General features: G+C 40.1%; 1 pseudogene; it reads left to right on the forward strand.

The window, feature by feature from the left end:
- The first annotated feature begins 580 nt into the window (after positions 1 to 580).
- Positions 581 to 20,187, forward strand: part of LOC132820046 (sodium- and chloride-dependent neutral and basic amino acid transporter B(0+)-like) — a 188,983-nt pseudogene continuing 169,376 nt past the window's right edge.

Below are 20,187 nucleotides of genomic sequence, written 5' to 3' on the forward strand. Positions count from 1 at the left end.
CATTGAGTATACTCAAGACAGAGATAGATAGCTTCTTGGTGGTAAGGGGTGCAAGAGTTATGGGGAGAACTCAAGAGAATGAGGTTCAAAGACATATCAGCCATGACTGAATGGCAGAGCAGACTCAGTGGGATGAATGGCCTAATTCTGCTCCTATATCTTATGACCTTATGGCCTAAGACTGGGCATGTGTGATTATCACCACTCACAATGATAATGGTGTCCTAAAGAATTAGTGAGAGGGCATATAAAGGTGAAGACAAGGAGCATCATTCTTGTAATCTAGACAAAGAACTATAACATAATTAACATTTCCTGTTTAATACAAAAAGCCTTTGAAATCTTTACTGTTGGACACTGAATGTTGAAGCAGCCAACATAATCGATTAAACAAAACCGATATTTCCCCAAAGGTGTGGTCAGCCAGGGCAGTCTCCCTGTTCTGTCCTGTGCTCACTGAAAGAAAATCCAATTTGGTTGAATGACCAGCCAAATGCATGTCAAATACATTATTTTAAATCAATAATTCACAAACCAGACTCCCCTGTTCTTTCTTCTGTTTTCAGGTGTGGGGATTGCTATGATGCTTCTGATTACAATGTCCAACATTTCGTACAACTGCATCGTTGGCTACAGTCTATACTACCTGTTTGCTTCCTTCCAATCACCCCTACCATGGGCAGACTGCTTCAGTTGGTGGGGAGCAGATGAAACATGCAGCAGGACCCCCAAAGGTACAGTGTTAGCTTCTACTGGGGAAAGTGTACACACTGACTGTTCATTGTTCATTCTGTCAGTCTGAGTGAGGGAGAGAGATGAACAATAGTTTCAGTGACCATCCTCATTGTGGCCATACAGCAGAAAGACTCGGATAGAAAGCAGCAGCAGGAATCATGGCACTGAGTCACTGGAATAGCAGGACAGTCAGTCAGAAATAAATAGTGAAACATCAGAATTTAACAGTCTTTCACATGTCTCACGTTTACTTTCACCTTGTCAATAAGTCTGTGTTGTGTTCTTTCTGACTGCGTTCATTGTTTGTATCTCTCTCCATCCCTGTATTGTGTCTCACACTGACTCCCTTCTCTGTCTATTACTGTGTTTTTTGCAGCTATCATTTTCTTAACTTATTCTCTTTCTCTGAGTTTTTCCAAATATCGATCATCTCACATATATTTCTTACACAGTCTGACTCTAAGACACACAGAGTTTTTGTTGCAATTATTTAAATGTCTCATCTCTTTAATTTCATCTCATCTTCCACAATAACACTATTTAACTCAGGATGTCTCATGTCACTATCAAAGGTTCATGTTGTGTGAATTGACAAGACTTAATGTGAAATCTTGATGTGAGTCAAGTTGAAATTTCTGAAACAGAGGACAAAATACTTCAGCTTTGAAAGAAAATCTACTTTTAAATAAACTGGGATTGTGGGTGTTCCCCTGACCATACTGTACAGACTGGGGCTGTGGGTGATCCTGGACATCAACTACAGTCTGCACAATATGGTGATAAATCACCCACAGTCCCAGTCTGTACAATACAGATAGGGGTCACCCACAGTCCCAGTCTGTACAATACTGTCAGGGATCACCCACAGTCCCAGAGTGTACAATACAGTCAGGGATCATCCACAGTGCCAGTCTGTACAATACAGTCAGGGATCACCCACAGTCCCAGTGTGTAGAATACAGTCAGGGATCACCCACAGTGCCAGTCTGTACAATACTGTCAGGGATCACCCACAGTCCCAGTCTGTACAATACAGTCAGGGATCACCCACAGTCCCAGTCTGTACAATACAGTCAGGGATCACCCACAGTCCCAGTCTGTACAATACAGTCAGGGATCACCCACAGTCCAAGTCTGTACAATACAGTCAGGGATACACCTACAGTCCCAGTCTGTACAATACAGTCAGGGATCACCCACAGTCCCAGTCTGTACAATACAGTCAGGGATCACCCACAGTCCAAGTCTGTACAATACAGTCAGGGATACACCTACAGTCCCAGTCTGTACAATACAGTCAGGGATCACCCACAGTCCCAGCCTGTACAATACAGTCAGGGATCACCCACAGTCCCAGCTTGTATAATACAGTCAGGGATCACCCACAGTCACAGCCTGTACAATACAGTCAGGGATCACCCACAGTCCAGTCTGTACAATACAGTCAAGGATCACCCACAATACCAGCCTGTACAATAAAGTCAGGGATCACCCACAGTCCCAGTCTGTACAATACAGTCAGGGATCACACACAGTCCCAGTCTGTACAATACAGTCAGGAATCACCCACAGTCCCAGAGTGTACAATACAGTCAGAGATCACCCACAGTGTCAGTCTGCACAATCAGGGATCACCCACAGTCCCAGAGTGTACAATACAGTCAGGGATCATCCACAGTCCAGTCTGTACAATACAGTCAGGGATCACCCACAGTCCCAGTCTGTACAATACAGTCAGGGATACACCTACAGTCCAGTCTGTACAATACTGTCAGAGATCACCCACAGTCCCAGTCTGTACAATACTGTCAGGGATCACCCACAGTCCCAGTCTGTACAATACAGTCAGGGATCATCCACAGTCCCAGTCTGTACAATACAGTCAGGGATCACCACAGTCCCAGAGTGTACAATGCAGTCAGGGATCATCCACAGTCCTGTATTTTTGCATTGAAGAGCTTCATATCTTTATTCCAAAAAAAACTCTCGAAATTTTAGGACATTTCCATTATCCAATATTCCAGAAGAATAGAACTCAGTTTTTCTCTGCCTCAGACGAAGTGATGGAAGCTGGTACAATTAAAACATTTAAAAGTTAGCTGGATGTGTATATGAATGTGAAGGGTTGAGATGGATACGGGCCAAATGTTGGCAAATCGGACTAGATTAATTTCGGATATGTTTTTTAGCATGGACAAGTTGGACTGAAAGGTCTGTTCCTGTGCTGTACATCTCTCTGACTCGATGACTCTTGATGTTATTTGTTCCATTTAGTATTTCAAAATCCGTGACGAAGTCATCTTTTTAGTTTTTAATTTATAAAGAATAGAATCATTGTCTGTCTAATACCATACAGTTAGGGACATCTATCAACACCCAGAAGACATGGATTTTCCATTATACACCCACAGAATTCAGTGATGGAAGTCCTTATCTCCATAGGCTAGGACTCATTCAAGTAGCGATCGATTTCTACATCTTCTACTTCAGAATTTGGAATGTTACATCTTGCCAAAAATAATTCAGATATGAAGAAGTTATTTTTGAGCTAAAATTACAATGTAATTTTTGAAAACAGTTGTTTCATCTTATCCTTGAGATTTATGTTATTTGAAATTTCATTTTTACATTGCTAGTTTCTGAAAGTGAATTGATAAGAGTACATACAACAATGTGGTTCATCTGGGCTCAGAGTAATTATGGATGTCCATAAGTTCATAAGACCATAAGATATAGGAGCAGAATTAAGCCAATTGTCCCATCAGGTATGCTCCACTATTCGATCATCACTGATATGTTTCTCAAACTCATTCTTCTGCCTTCTCCCTGTAATGCTTGATCACCTTACCAATTAAGAACTATTTTATCTCTGCCTTAAATTCACCCAATGACTTGGCCTCCACAGCCCTCTGTAGCAATGAGTTCCATAGATTCATCACTCTCTGGCTGAAGAAATTTCTCCTCACCTCAGTTCAAAAGGGTTATCCCTCCACTCTGAGACTGTGCCCTAGGATCCTGGCCTCTCCTATGCATGGAAACAACTTCTCCACATCTACTCTATCCAGGCCTGTCAGTATTCTTAAAATTTCACTGAGATACACCCTCAAGGAAAGACACAGAGTCCTCAACTGCTCATCATGTGATAAGCCCTTCATCCCCAGGATCATTCTTGTAAACCTCCTCTGAATCTCTTCCAATGCCAGCACATCCTTCCTTAGATACAGGGCACAAAACTGCTCACAATATTCCAAATGAGGCCTGACCAAAGCTTTACACAGACTCTGCAGTACATCCCTGTTCTTGAATTCTAGCTCTCTTGAAGTGAGTACTAACGTTGCATTTACCTTCATAACTGCCAATGAAACTTACATGTTAACTTTAAGGGAATCCTGAACCAAGACTCTCAAGACCATGTGTACTTCAGATTTCTGAAGCCTTTCCCATTTAGAAAATAGTCTATGTCTCTATTCTTCCTATCAAAGTGCACATCCTCATACTTTTCCACATTGTATTCCATCTGCCACTTCTTTGCCCACTCTCCTAACCTCTGTAAGGCCTTCTAAAATCTCCTCACTTCCTCATCACCACGTGTCCCTTCACTTAGCTTGTCTCATCTGCAAACTTAGCAACAATGCCCTTAGCTCCTTCATCCAGATTGTTAATGTATAATGTGAAGGTCCCAACACTGATACCTGCAGAACTCCACTAGTCACCGGCTGCAATACCCAAAAAAGCCCCTTTATCACCACTCTCTATCTTCTGCAGCCAATCCTCTATCCATGCCAGTACTGTGCCCCAAATGTCATGTGCTCTTATCTTATTTAACAGCATCCTGCTTTAGTCACCAATCAGCTGAAAAGCTTTTAAAATTAAATGCATCACAAACTAAATATAAATGCATTCTTTTTGTGTGTAACCAAAGCTAGAGAAGGAGATCTTCTTTATGAAAATCCTCCACCTCACTAAGAAAGCTTCAGTACAATCAATAATTAACAATCTGCTCTGAAAACCCTGCACATGGTTTCACAGCTGTGACACCCTGCCCCCAACGTCCTCTGGAAATGTGATATCACCCCCAGTTCTCTGCCGATATGAAACCTGTCCCCACCCTCCCATTCACTGTTACCATTGGACTCCATCCCCCTCCACCAATGTTGTTGCTACTGGAACCGACCAACAAGACTGCTCCCCTCCCCACAAAATTTCTCCTATCATCCTCAAGTTACTCTCAACACTGTGCTGTGAAAGTACTGTCAGATTGAAAATGTGGCTCCCCATTTCTGAGAGAGCCCTGAGTTGAATCTACCGCTCAGAACTGTGGAGCTCCATTCATTCATTTTGTAAAACAAGGAGTGGTGTAGCAAGGTATGTGAGACTCTCCTTCCCTGGATAATCCAGCCCATTATAATCCTTAAAGTCTTCTACAATAACTACTACTGAATACTTTTGAAGTAACTTTTTATACAGTACCATTTTAATTTGGTTTTCTAATTATGCAGACTTTTATCCAACAAGAGATTAAGCAGATTGAGCACCAGAGCAGGACTGTGCTGAGAGTGAGTGCACGGACTGTACCTCTGTGTTCTGATCTATGCATGACCTTACCCATGTAATCAAAAGGATTAACTAATTCAGTCAGAGTGAAACAGTGACCCTGGTTATATTGAAATGGAATGCAAAATTGATGTATAATACTGAAACATATTTTCCAGAGACTCTCTGCAATCTCACTCTGACTGATGGATATTTTGAAATCGTTAATATAACACAGCTGCAGGAAAACAATGGATCTTGTCCAAATGGATCAGAAATCTCCAATCCTCACCAGGGCCCGAGTGAGCAATACTGGGAGTAAGTACCTTGCTGCAGATAGCTGCACCAATAACCTACACAGCTGGGCCAGTAACTCCTCTTGGGTTGGTTAGTTTGTTTATATGTGTTTAATGAGAGAGAAGCTGTTTCATTTTGATTGAGGTATTATTTACATTGCACACTTGTTACAAAATGGCATCATGGGAAGGAAACTTTTACTATTTAATATTCCTCTGGTTTCTAAGCATTGTAACTTTGACAATATTTATAAAGCAAAACACTTTTCTTTGTTTTCTTGCTCTTCAAGGATAATATTCATGACCAGAATTCTTAAACATGAAATGGTTAGAATCATGTGTGACTGATGTTCATTTCTCTGCTTTTAATTGTAATAAGTTATTATTTTAACACACAGTCCTGGGACTGGATTTAGATTAACTGTCTGGAGGTAGATACCATGTGTAGGAAGATGAAGGAGCTGAATTCATTGGAAGACATAGTGACTAAACCAGATAGGTTTCACAGTGCATTGTGAAGCAGTCAGTAAACATTGTCAGAAACAGCTCTGCAGGGAATCTCCAAGTAAAAAATGAGGTCTGCAGATGCTGGAGATCACAGCAGAAAATGTGTTGCTGGTTAAAGCACAGCAGGTCAGGCAGCATCCTGTTCCATGGATGCTGCCTGACCTGCTGTGCTTTAACCAGCAACACATTTTCAGCTGCAGGGAATCTCATCAACTTGTTTGAACAAAGCTTTACATTGAAAAATATCAATACACACGAGGAAAAAAATGTCATACAGAATATCAAACTTCACATTTATTTCTGAGTGCAAGAATCAAAGCTTCTATAAATCAAAAATTAATTTAGATATTACACAACTCTGTTTGTTAAATACATTGATGCACTATGTCTAAAAACATCTGTGTGTAATGAAGAGTGTCCTAACTTACTACATGTTTTTGTTCTTATTTTCTGTAGTAAAGCAGTTTTACGCCGTTCCAGTTCAATGGATGAGACTGGGGAGGTAATCTGGTATTTAGCCCTCTGTCTGCTTCTTGCCTGGCTAATAGTTGGGGCAGCATTATCAAAAGGAATCAAATCTTCAGGAAAGGTAAATGATTGGTGATAAATAGAGTTAAAACTCGTGACAAAGTAACAGTAAAGCGAGAAACGATAAATAATTTGTGAAGTGTCTGGTTTATCTCCCAGGTGATGTTAACAGTGTCTCTATGGGAAATGGGAGATTCATAATTCATCAACACTTCAGGCCTGAGGGAGATCTGAAGAACGTTCTCCTGAGGGAAAGAACAGCAACTTCCCCAAACCCCTGCAATGTGTCCCTCATTCTAAGGGTTCACTCACTGACACTGGAATTCTGGGTGAATTTCCAATTGCTGTGGAAGGCTGAGGAAGGATTGGGGGTTGGGGGGGATGGGGGGGGAGGGGGGTGTGGTGGCGGTGATGGGGAAGGATAGGATCAGGGTTTTATTTGAGTGAAATGAGATTTGTCTGGACATGAGAATGGGACTGAGACCTGAGGAACAATCATTAGGTGAAAACAATAAAATGCTGGTAATGCTCAACAGCTTGTGAAGCACCTGTCAAGACAAACCGAGCTAATCTTTCACTTCCATGGACTTTCATCTGACCGAGAGAAATAAATAACAGTTTAAGAGGTTTCTTAAGACAATGGACATGGGGAATATGGTTCGGTGAGTAAAAGGAAGATTCTGTGATAGGTTGGAGGACAACAGAGGTTAACTAACAAAGCTCTGACCTTCATCCCCGTTGTATTGTTGGATAGGTTCCAAACCAAAGAGCAAATGTAATTTTAAGGCTGTTAGAAGAATCACAACATGTGACATTCCAGTGTAATGTGCCTTTAGTAGTTATTAATGTTGAAGGAATATGTTGTAACAGCTGTGTAGCAGTTACTGTGGGTGGAATCTGTTAGTGACATGAGCAGCCTGTGCTAAGGTGAGATTTAATGCAGAATCAGGTGAGAAATCTCATAAGGTCCAACTTGACGTCAGGAACAACTTGCTGTGTCTTTTATGTACCTACCCAGTGAGGAGGTGAGCTTCTTGTGTAAGAATTACCTTTAACTGATTCTTTTCATTGTGTAATTTCTGTTATTATGTCTGAAGACGTGTGTCCCCTTAAGAAGGGTTCGAGATCGGTCAAAGGAATCGACAAATGCGGTCTATTCAAAAAACAAGGGTCATTAGTTGATTCAGTTAAGGTACCTTGATGCAATTCTATCCAGCAACACAGAGATTGAAGCTTCTGTGTTCTGGGGAAAAGTTGCGCAATTACATTTGAAAATTACACATTATTTACATGTTTTTAAAGAAATAGTACAGTCTTAATTACAAGAAAGACCAATCACATATGATTTACAGCGAATTAATCTAATGATATTTTCTGGGAAAGGGCTCTTAACTACAAAAAAATGTCCAATCAATTGTAATATGGTGATATGATTGAAGACAGGCTAATCCAATGGTATTTCCTTTAAGAAGGATATCTAATTTACGTAAATTGTCATGCCATGTATTAGTTCAACGTTTGTTCAAATGGTCAATTAATGTAGCAGTGTTTATCTTATGAAAACTCTATTGTCCTCATCTTTCAACTGCAAGTTAATTCTGCAAATCAGCAGTATGTTCAGCAGTATGATTCACAGGCCATTTTATAGTATTCTTTTAAATCGAGAAACCATTTTGTTGTAATAAAAATCTTCATATTTTGTTGCCTAAATTCAAATTTGAGATCCTCATGTCTATAGGTTTAGCAGTGTTTAAATAAGCACATTATAACAAGGTATCACAAAACAAAGTCTCAACATGCAAACCCTGTGAACTAGATGAAAACGCAATCCTTGCGTACATCTTCCATGTTACTATTCCTCTTCAGTTTGTCATCTGTTCCCTTCAATGCATTGATGAGAATCCATTTAATTTGCCATTTGGTTGGATAATATTGTCTTTATTCCAAGGTGAATGATGTATAAAAGTAGGCAAAACTTGCTACAAAGGTACAGCAGCTACTGTTTTGGTCTCCTTAGTTAGGGGGTATATTTGTATTGGAGAAAGTTCAGTGAACCTTTGTATTAATTCTTTTGAAAATATAAGTTTGAGCCTGTACTCACAGGAATTTAGGAGACCGAGAAATGATCTTCAAAGATTTCGAATGGTCTTAGAAAGCTTGACCTTCTCAGAGAATCTCGAACAGGGAGCACAGTTACAAAATAAGGTTCTCCAAATGAGGTAGAGATGAAGTGGAATTTTTAATCTTTCAAATACTCTTCCTCCGAAAGCAGTAGAGGTCAGTTCATTGAATATATGCAAGGCAGAGTTTGACAAATTGTTGATGTACAAGAGAGTCAAAGGTTCTGGAGAGGGCAAGTGTCAGGGTGATCAGGCAGAATCTTATTGCATGGTGGGGCCACATGGCCTTGTACTGCTTCAAGATTTTATTTTCTTCTGTTGTACCAGTAATACAGGAAAATCTAACAAGGTGCTCTCCATGCTCAGGTGGTTTATTTCACTGCGACATTCCCTTACGTGGTTCTGACCATACTCCTGATCTGAGGGGTTACCCTGGAGGGAGCTTCTAAAGGAATTGAATTCTACATCGGAAGCCAGTCAGACTTCTCCAGACTGGCTGATGCTGAGGTAAATACAGCAATATGAATGATTGAGTCTCATTAGTATTTTTAGTTGAATCGATTCGTGCCTCAGCACATGTACTTTGTTAGCTTGTCATCATTGATTTAAACTGAAAATGTGTTGCTGGAAAAGCGCAGCAGGTCAGGCAGCATCCAAGGAGCAGGAGAATCGACATTCCTGAAGAAGGGCTCATGCCCGAATCGTCGATTCTCCTGCTCGTTGGATGCTGCCTGACCTGCTGCACTTTTCCAGCAACACATTTTCAGCTCTGATCTGCAGCATCTGCAGTCCTCACTTTCATCATTGATTTAAAATCAGTGTATTGCTTTTGAGTCCTTAATTCAATTCTTGGAAATTTTTAACAAAGCTTGTGATGAATTCAAAGAGTCAGTTTAAGGTCTATATCATCCTGCCATTAACAGGAAAGAAGGTCAGGGCATCAGCTATGATGGACGAGAGGATCGAAATTGATGAGGAATTATGATAGGGATTGGGATGCAATAGAATTCTTCCTTCATGCCTCCTCCTTTCTGAAATCTTGGAAATGATTTAGGAGTTTCAGGTGAAATACCTCATTGACCTACAAAGCAAATACTGACCCACATTTTGCTGTATCAGGGCAATAGAAAGAGCCACTCTTGATGAGCCTTGTCCTTATCCATTCTATGTCAATGATATTTGGTGCTGCAAGTACCTGGAAGTGGGAGATGGAAATGAAAGAATATTGTCTAAATCTGAAATCTACATTGGAGTGAACATTGGAAAGCAACTGATTATATCTTGAACCAGTCAGATTATCGTACTTGGAATATAACAATGCAAGGACTGAGACAGAAAAGGAAGTGTAAGTTTGAGTGGGTGACTTCCAAGCTGTGATTCCATTCTTCCAGTAGGTAGTTTAAGTGCCAGAAATTGTGACTGGCAGTAAGTAAATGCTTGGCATGTCATTAAAAGGCTATTTCAATGTCATGTTTCTTGAAACAAATCTCCGAGGTGATTCAGTCAACAGCATAAGGACAGAAACATCATGGAGCCCAGTGAATGCAAATAGGCAGACTAGGCAATACCACATTTGTGAAGCTGACAGTGTCCTCATGCATACTGGATAATGATGGCTGGAATTTTGTATTCAGTCCAAAGATACAGCAGTCTTTGTGAATAGACAATGGTGAACACTATTTATTGCTTAATTTTTCTGACAGGAATTGGATTTTGATTTCCATTTAAATCATTTAACCATTGTTTACATAATCCTAGAAATTACAGTGTAATTTTACTGGTTCCTGTTGATATTAAGCTACTGTGATATTATTACAATATGAAAGTGATCATTATTTATGGTAAAAGGTGTTCTTTGTTGTTACTTTCACGAAAAGAATGGAATTAACTATGGTCAGTACAATACTGCAAGTGAGTCAGTCACTGAAAACCATGGCTGGTGAAAGAGTATACAGTCACGTCTTCGATAGTGCAATAGTCACGTTCCGTGTGACCCTGCGCTATGCAAGAATCACGCAATACAAGGAGCACTTACAGTGTTGCCGATGTAATCATGTTCTAGCCAACATACTTTTTGAATTTTTGCACTTTAGAAAAGCGTCCCAATCGTCAATCACGGTACAGGTAATTTGTGTTAATGAAACGTTCATTATACCAGAAAGACCTGTGTCAGATATCCCAGAGGAAATTTAACTGTAAATAATCGACTGTAGTGATGACTGTTCTGTTTAAGAAGAGTTACTGTTGACCAGAGGGAGCTACTTTGCTCAGTTCACCATGGATTAACCACACGAGTTCTCATTATCTTCACATTAATGTCGTTTATCTGTTGTACATGTTTGTGTTTCATTTCCCTCCAGACATCTATTCTATTTTGTATTTACCAGGTCTGGAAAGATGCTGCGACTCAAATTTTCTTTTCTATCTCAGTGGGTTGGGGCACTTTAGTAGCATTGTCGTCTTACAACAAGTTCCACAATAACTGCTACAGAGATACCATCATTGTCTGTGTTGTTAATTGTGCTACGAGTGTGTTTGCTGGATTTGTCATCTTCTCCATCCTGGGACACATGGCTCACATACAAGATAAGCCCGTTTCAGAGGTTGCCCAGTCAGGTAAACTAGAGCTGTTAAAATTGTCAAGGGTCAGACAGCTTTAATGTTCTCTCTGAAGTGATTCAACCCAACATTCCAGTGATTCCAGTGTCCAGACACAATAATCAATCCTCAGATCCAAACTGATAGCCAGGCTCTGAAGACACATTGCCATGATGTTTGGTTTATACTGGACAGGGATTGGAGCTGAATAATGCAATGGTATGCCCGGGGTTGAACCCTAGCTCTTAAAAGTGAGCTTTTGAAATAATCACAGAATAGTAAATTTCAAAAGCACTCAGTTAACATTATAATCCGCTGTAAGATTTGCTATTTACCTTAGAATTACATTTCATATGAGCCACATTTTATATTTAAGAAGTAAATTTTGAATGAATTCCATAATATTGTGCTTTTAGGTGAATCAGAGACAGTTTTTATTTATTGACGATTAGTTACTGATCATATTATGTGCTCAAATATTCAATTTGACAGTGGTACATTTTAAAAAATGTTTAATATGAAGAGCAAGAAACATGGAAATGTTCTGTGCTAAGCCACTTGTATCGGTTGATGATGCTGTGATAAGTAATTAATGACCAGGTAAAGTTACAATAAAACACAGTTCACACATTCTGATTACTCCAATAGTCTGAGCACTGAGTGGTTTGACAGCCTGAATGAGGCAGGAACATAGGAACAGGGGTAGGCCACTCAGTCTGAGTAGTTTGCCTCACTACTCCATGTAATAATGAAGGATCAAACATTTCAATGTTTTTTACTCATTCCATTCCCTGACCTTGTACACCACTGAGAATCAGAAATATAATAATCTCAATCTTAAATCTACTCAAATCTTGACCTCCACAGCCCTCTGTGCTGGACAATTCCAATGTTTCACAACACTCTGAATAAACTAATTTCTTGTCAGCTTGGCCCTCAGTGGCATCCCCCTTAGTTTTAAATTATGGCCGCTGGTTTTAGATTCTGCAGACAGAGGAAATATCTTACCTGCAGCTACTCTGTTGTTCTCTTTAACTACGTTGTAAGTTTCATTCTACGAAACTCTAGAGAGTAAGGCCCAGTTTTCCCAATCTTTCTTCATCGGACAGTTCTACCATTCCAGGAGCAAGTCTGCTGAACATTTGTTGCACTCCCTCTATGCAATGACATTTTTCCTGAGAAAAAAATGACCAAACTGTGCACAGTTTCCAGGTGTGGCCTAACCAAGCTGCTATACAACTGAAACAAGACTTCACTATCCCTGTACTCAAATCCTCTTGCAATAAAGGATGACATTCCATGAGGCTTCCTAATAGCTTGCTGCACACACATGTTAACCCTCAGTGACTTAGCACCAAGGAGACTGAGGTCTCTTTGTACAACTACACTTTACAATCCCCAACCATTTAAGAAACACTCTAAATTATCCGTTCAATTATTTCTCCCCATTCCCTACTCTCCAACATTATTCCCTGTTTTAAAATGCCAGTTTCACCAATATATTAGAGAGATTCTTTTTTTGCTTAGATTGCAAATGTCACTCTGAACTCAGTGTTCACTGCTTCTAAATATTATAATTTCTGAATTGAAAGTGATTAATATTACAAATATATAATAACTAATGTTTTTTATTGTAAACACATATCCGCACAACTTTGGTGACATGAATAGTTTTGCAAATGGTGGCTAATATTGGCAACTGTAATAAATGAAATGAAATGAATGTCAACAACAAGTTAATAGCAACGTTCATTGTGTCATTTCAATTCTATTCACTGTTCAGGTTTCGGTTTGGTCTTCATTGCCTACCCAGAGGCCCTTGCACAGTTACCGTGGGCACCATTATGGTCTGTTTCATTTTTCTTCATGCTGCTCACTCTGGGAGTTGACACACAGTTTGCAGGTTTAGGTAAAAATGGCATTGCATCACTTAAAAAAATCATTTCTTTTGAAGAAATTATGACAGTGTTGGGCAAAAAAGTGCTGTTGGTGATGTTAGTGGACAAACGCACAACATTTCTTTGTAGCAATTGTTCCCTCATTGTCTGAAAGAAGAATGCAGCTATTTGTCTTAAATGATTAGCACCTGCATCAAAATAAAAATTGGGGAAAAGTTGCATCGGCATCCAAATGATTTCACAATACAATTTGCACTAACAGCGATGGTGAGGGAAGGCATCATAGAAGATCAAAATGTGAGTTGGAGTAAATGAGAGAGATGAGGTTCAGTGTTATTAGTAAGTAAGAACGGAGAGTGTATGAGCAAATATTAAAAGAGAAAGACAAACCAGTAGAACTTATTAGCGAAAGCATGCAGCATTCAGAGTTAAGTTGATGAGCTGACAACACAAATAGAGACCAGTCACATCACCTGGTGAAGATTATTGAAATGTGGTTGCAGGAAGATCAGTACTGGGAGTGAAATGTCCTAGGGTAATGAGTATTCCAAAGGGATAGGCAAGTAGGAATAGGAGGTGGAGCTGTTTTATTGGTTAAGGGAGATATCAAGGTGCATTAAGAAAAGATATTGGCACTACGAACCAAGATGTTGAATCAATCTGAGTGGAAATAAAAGGCAAGGGAAGAAACCCCTTGGTAGGAATAATTTACAGATTCTCAAACAGTACTTCCAAAGTAGGGCTTAGTATAAATGAGGCAGTAATGAGGGCTTATGAGCCAGCCACAACAGAAATTATGGGTGATTTGTACATAGATATTGATTGGATTCATCAACTTGGCAAGGGTAGTATTGAAGGAAGATTCATAGAGTGTCTGAGGGATTCTTTCTGATGGCAACGTGTCATGGAACCAACTGGCTACTTCACATTTGGTATTGTGTAATGAGGAAGGATTGGTAAATGATCATGTAGTTAAGGATCATCTTGGAAGGTGTGATCACAACATTCTATAGTTTCAAATTCAGATGGCAAGAGTGAAGACAGAGTCATATACAGGAGTTTTAATGTTGGCCAAAAGTCATTATACAGGCCTGAGAAAGCAGTTGGCCCTGGGGGACTGAGGAAAAATATTAAAGGAGCAGGACATTTGAAAAATGGTGGCAAATGCTCAATGAGTTACTAAATACCTGTCAATTAAAGTATATTCCTGAGAGGAAAAGGAATTATAGAAAGGTAAAAGATAATCCATGGCTTACCAAGGAGGTCGAGGATAACATAAAGACAAAAACTAGGGCATATCATACTGCAAATGTTTGAGACACTCTGGAGAATCAGGAGATCAATAAAAGGAAACTAGCAAAAACCATAAGCTCTGACACCAAAAGCTTCTATAAGTATATAAAAAGGAAGAGAGTAGTGAAAGTAAATGGTGGCCCTTTAGAGGGTGGAAATGGTGAGGTAATTATGGGAAACTCAGAAATGGCAGAGGCACTAAACCAGTATTTTGTGTCTTTTTGCAGTGGAAGATTATAATTTCTTCCCAAAATCTGCAGTTACTATAGAGGAACTCGGTGAAATTACTAGGGAAAAGGTATTAAGTAAACTGATGGGATTAAAGGCAGATTAGTCCCCAGGACCTGATGGCCTGCACCCTAAGGCAGCAGAGATAGTGGATATATTAGTTACTACATTCCAAAATTTCCTCGATTCTGGAAAGGTGCCAGTGATTTGGAAACACTTTAATGTGAAGCCTGTATTTGAAAAAAGAAATAGGCAAATCATGGAAAATTGTAGATCAATTAGTTTGACCTCGGTCATGAGGAAGTTGCTGGAGTCAATAATAAGGGAGAGAACTGACCACTTGGAACAACAAAGCTCAATTCCCCAGTGGCAGCATGGTTTCATACAGGACAAGTTGAACTTGACAAAATTGTTGGAATTTTTGAGGATGTAACTATCAAGTTGGATAATGGGGACACAGTGGATGTGTTATATCTAGACCTCCAGAAGACATTGATAAGGTGCTGCATTAAGACTGATACAAAAGGTTAGACCGGAGGGTGTTTGGGGTAGAGTATTGGTTCGGATAGAGGATTGGTTGACTGACAGAAAGCAGAGGGGTGGGATAAATGGGTCCTTCTGGCGAACTGTAACTATTGGGGTAGCACAGGGTTCAATCCTCTGACATCAATTGTTGACAATCTATATCAATGAGCTGCCGGGAGGGACAGAATGTAACAAAACAAAATTCACAGCTAGAGAATGAACTAGAATCTGGCAGATGGAATTTAACGTGGATAGGTACGAGGTTACATATTTTGGCAAGAATAATGAAAGAGCAAATTATTAATTAAATCAGAAGCAGATTCAAAGTGCCTCAGTGTAGAGGGATCTGGGTGTCCTTGTGTATGAATCACAGAAAGTGGGTATGTAGGGGCTGCATATAATAAGAAAGGCAAGTGGAATCTTGGCATTTATTGCAAAAGAACTGGTTTATAAAAGTAATGTTGTCACAATTGTATGAGATGATGTTGAGACCATACTTGGAGTATTGTATCCAGTTCTGGTTTCTTTCCTTGAGGAAGGATGTGGAGATCAGAAGAATGAGGGATGATCTGATTGACACACATAAAATGCTCAAGGGGATTGATAAGGTAGATGTGGAACAGATATTCCTCCTTGTCGGACAGTCTTGAACAAGAGGTCATAGATATAGCCTGAGAGGAAGTAGGTTCAAAACTGGGGTGAGGAGAAACTATTTCTCTGACAGGGTTGTGAATCTGTGGATCTCACTGCCCCAGAGTGCAGAAGAGGCAGAATCAATCAACAAATTCAAGAAAGAAATAGATATGTTTTGATGAAAAATGGGACAAAGGGCTGTGGGAAACAGGCAGGAATTGCGACCACAATAAGAACAGCCATGAATGTGACAAATGGTAGAGTGGGTTTGAAGGGCTGAATTGTCCACTCGCTCCTAATTTCTATGTTCCTCTGTCCAATAGCTATTGTGGTGATTTTCAATCTCAGATGTTAATGTTCTATATCTTTTCTTTGCTCTCATGCCTAGAATTTATCTTTCGTTGAGACAGATCTTGCTGTTCAAGAGATGGGGATTTTTATTTACCTGCCTTACAGGGAGCAGGATGGTCAGCAAACTTATTCACTCATGTTGAAACTCACTCATGTTGAAACTCACTCATGTTGAAACACCCTACGTGATATTTGAGGATAACGATGATGCAGTTTTCCTCTGCATCAGAGCAACAGGAAAAATACAACTGGGGGAAAAATACATATCTCAGAGCCAGAAAATGGATGCAGAAACCTTTTACTCCAGGGCTTTGGTGTGTCCAGTGGTGTTTTGTCCTGTCATTGTGCAAGTTATTAATTAATGTCTTCATTTGACATTTTCTTCCATCAGAAACAGTTATGACAGCCCTGCAAGACCAGTTCCCTACATTGGTCCAATCAAAGCGCCTTCTTCTGACAGCTGGTGTTTGTTCGTTATTTTATCTGCTTGGCCTTCTATGTGTGACACAGGTAGGTTGTATTTCAGTGATATCAGCTGTTTTCACATGTACTCAGTAACTGTAAAAGGTGATCAAATTCACAGGATGAAAAAATAAAGAAGGCATTAGTGTTCTGGTCCTTTCTTTTTGCAGTTGTTTAATGTTGTGCAGTGATCATGTCATATTGATATCTTGCTGTGATTCTGAGTTTATTCTCAGATAATCCACTCTTACAATAGGATTGGGAAACAGGACCACGGTTCAGTTTATTATGTCATAAAATTGCTCAGCAGACACATTCGTTATCGCGGTTAGTTGTTACAGGGAAGCATAGCTGCTCTCCCTTCGCAATATGTACTGCACACTGAACAAGTCTATAGCTGTCAGTGACATATTATATCAAGGTTATATGCTCATCAGCATGTTCTTCTTAAAATGATATTACTATATTCCTATAACATACATGAATGAAAATAAATATATCTCAGACTGGTTGTGAGAACTATCACTCCAAAAATAGGTCACTGTGCTTAGGAGTTTAAGAATTGAACTGTTTAAGACTTTAAGTGGTTGTATAATGAATCAATAATTTAATAATCCTTCCAGATCTCATGATCTTCTTTCTGTCCTGTGATCTAGATTTATCAACTGACTGTTCTTGGCTCACTGATATTTTGGTGACTTTCCTTTTGTTAAAGAGGAGATTATTTTCATGGTTGCGTTCAACATTTTCATTCCCTGAGTTTACCTCTGGTGGTGTTCTGTGCACAGTCAGAATGCTCAATGTTAGAATGTTGTACAATTCCCCAAATTATTTTCTATTCCTCTTTCTCATTGTTCCATTAGATATTGTGACTCCTTGGGTTTAAGGCTCACTGCACTTTCTGAGTACTTCTGTGGGTGACCATGTTCCCTGGATGGGATGTATGATTCAAACCTTTTACCACTCTCACAAACTAGATAATTCCACACCCAGATGTCAAATGAGTGCTGTTTTTATTCTGCCTGAATGTTCAAGATGTTTATCCCATATTTACAGGAAATTGGACTGTTCATGACTTGACAAATGTGTCCTGACTTGCTTTTTAATGTGATTGTTGCTGGTAATAGAAAGCCCATACCTAGACGTATTGTTATGAAGTGTGACATGGCAATATGGAGATGGTGTCCAGTTGCTCATTTCATGACGAATGGCTGAATAGTATGAACCATTTCATTCAGCAAAAATATTGGGTCTGGGATAATGTGGTGAGGCTGTCACATGATTTAGACCCCATGTAGTACACATCCAAGGTATCCTAGGTCCATAAGATATTTATCAGTGCAGTATGATCCAATTTCAGATATTTTCTCCAGGTACACAATGCACTTTATACTTATGGTGATTACCATGGGTGTAGTTGAGTAATCCTTCCAATGTCTGGTGGTTGGAAAATTGGAATATTACTCAGTGACTTGGTGTGAAAATTGTCACCGTGGATGGTAAGTAAATCTGTTACAAGCTTCAACCAAAGATATATTGGAATCTTGTGAGGGTAGAGAAATTTTTTTTCTGTTGAGGTGGTGGCTGACTTTGACATGCCTGATACACCCTCACAGTCTTCTCCCTATGCCCATATGCCCCTGCTATAATGAGGCAATAGAGTTTACTAAAGAGCTTCAGCGACAAGCATCTGTTTATGTTTGAAAAGCATGCCTCTTGAAGAAATATTTTCTGTCCTATGTTCAAACAGTTGGATTGTTATTATGATAGAATATTGGATCCAAAAGCAATGAATTTACCATTATGTATGCCCCAACACTGTTTTGACAAGGTCAGGCCCAGTGGGAGGGATGACATGGATGAAGGTGCTCAGGCCCGAAAAATATTGAACTTGATATCGAGTCCTGACAACTGCAGGGACCCCAAATGGAAATGGGATGCTGACCAGAGTTTCCAGATGACCTTGGGCTCCTTTCATCGCAGCTAACCCATTTTCACTCACTAATGGTCCCCATAAGCAACTTTTCTTTCGCCCAGGCTCAACAGTATCCATTCCTTTGTCTGCCCAACAAGTGATCTCTCTTTGTGTGGGCTCCATCTCCACCTGTTGTTCACTCCGTTCTCCCAATCCCTGTCTTCAGTGTATATCCCATCTTTTCCTAGCAACAATGAGTTCTGAAGAAGGATCACTGGTCCTGAAATGTTGACTCTGCTTTCTCTCCACAGAAGCTGTCTGACCTGCTGAGTTTCTCTGGCAAATTTTGTTCTTGTTTCAGATTTCCAGCATCCACATTCCTTTGCTTTTAGAATTCCGCAGGTGGCCTGCTGATCCCTATGCCCTTAACTTCCAGATACATGTACCTGTGAATGCTCCTGCATGGCTGTATGTGGAATACTCTCTGCTTCCCACCAGCTCCACCACCATTGTCACTGTTGGTGCACCCAAGTGCTTCTCTCTGAGAGAAATTATGTTTGAGACACGGAATTGTTCATTCACTTTTAATCTGTAGCAAAAGCTTCCCTTCATTGCCAAGCCTTCAAATGAGGCCTTGTGCAATCATATTCTTCAATTTCTGTTTCTGTTGGGTATAATTGCGTTGCGCAGGAAGAGATCTTGAACCCTTCCCATTATAGTGCACATTCTCTGCTAGCCCTCTGTATGAGCCAGTTAAGAGAAAGATGCGGCCGTTAATGTTTCCTTTGATTTGTTCACACTCTAACCCTCCTCCTCTACATTATATACCCTCCCCACCTCTCCTAGCCTTCTCCTTTTCACCGATGTTCCTTCTGTTTCTCTTCAGTCTCCTCCTGTGATGATCAGCTCCTCCACTATCCCCTATGATATTCCTGCTTATCCACCACCACCACACTGTTTTTCTTTTGGCTCAGTTGGCTGAATGGTTGGTTTTAAAGAGAGTGATGCTGGAAAAGCACAGCCGGTCAGGCAGCATCTGAGGAGCAGGAGAGTTGATGTTTCGACCATAAGCTCTTTAACAGGAAGATGATTCCAGCACCACACGTTTTGACTCTGATTTCCAGTATCTGTAGTCCTCACTTTCTCTGGATGGCTGATTTACAATGGGGGGGGGGGGGTGTGGGGGGGCAGGGGAGGGGCAAACAACACAGGTTCAACTTCTGCTTGACTGAGGTTACCACAAACAAATAAAAATGTGAATTAAGAAGATTGATAATCCAACCATCAATAAATCGTTTTGGAGGTTTGACAACTCATTCTGACCTGGTGATTGTATACCGATTTGAAGAAGAGTGTGTTATTTTCAGTTGCTCTTGACTGGTAACTCAGTTGCCTTGATGTTAGATGCTGCAAACTCAGCATCTTGTCATGATATCGGCATCAGAATTTTCTCCTCACTGTCTGCAAACATGCTTAGCTTAGCCTAGCCTTAGGGGAGACAATGGCCAACTGGTATTATCGGTAGACTGTTAATCATGATCCAGGGAATGTTTTGGGAATCCAGG

The sequence above is a fragment of the Hemiscyllium ocellatum genome, chromosome 11 (assembly GCF_020745735.1).
Source record: "Hemiscyllium ocellatum isolate sHemOce1 chromosome 11, sHemOce1.pat.X.cur, whole genome shotgun sequence".
Taxonomy (NCBI): Eukaryota; Metazoa; Chordata; class Chondrichthyes; order Orectolobiformes; family Hemiscylliidae; genus Hemiscyllium; species Hemiscyllium ocellatum.